This window comes from Narcine bancroftii, chromosome 14 (genome assembly GCF_036971445.1).
Source record: "Narcine bancroftii isolate sNarBan1 chromosome 14, sNarBan1.hap1, whole genome shotgun sequence".
Lineage (NCBI taxonomy): Eukaryota > Metazoa > Chordata > Chondrichthyes > Torpediniformes > Narcinidae > Narcine > Narcine bancroftii.
The window spans coordinates 47282890-47283179 of NC_091482.1; positions in this window are offsets into that span (position 1 = coordinate 47282890).

A 290-nucleotide genomic window follows, 5' to 3' on the forward strand; every position below is an offset into this window, starting at 1 on the left:
ACTTTCCTTCTTCTCATTATCAAAACAGGAGCTCAATGGCTAGGTGCCAGAAATTTCAATGAACAATCATAATGTACCATCTCTTGTGCCGTTTGTGTTATGCATATATCAAACATTATGCCCAATAAATTCAAGCCAGTGTTTCTGGCAATATTTTGAGATTAGCCTATTGTTTATTCACAATTGACTTATTCAGTATATAATAGTACCATGAAACTCACTGACCCACTGAAGGCAAAGCTCGCTCATCATCAATTGCACACAACACATAGGAAGGATTGAATGGTACC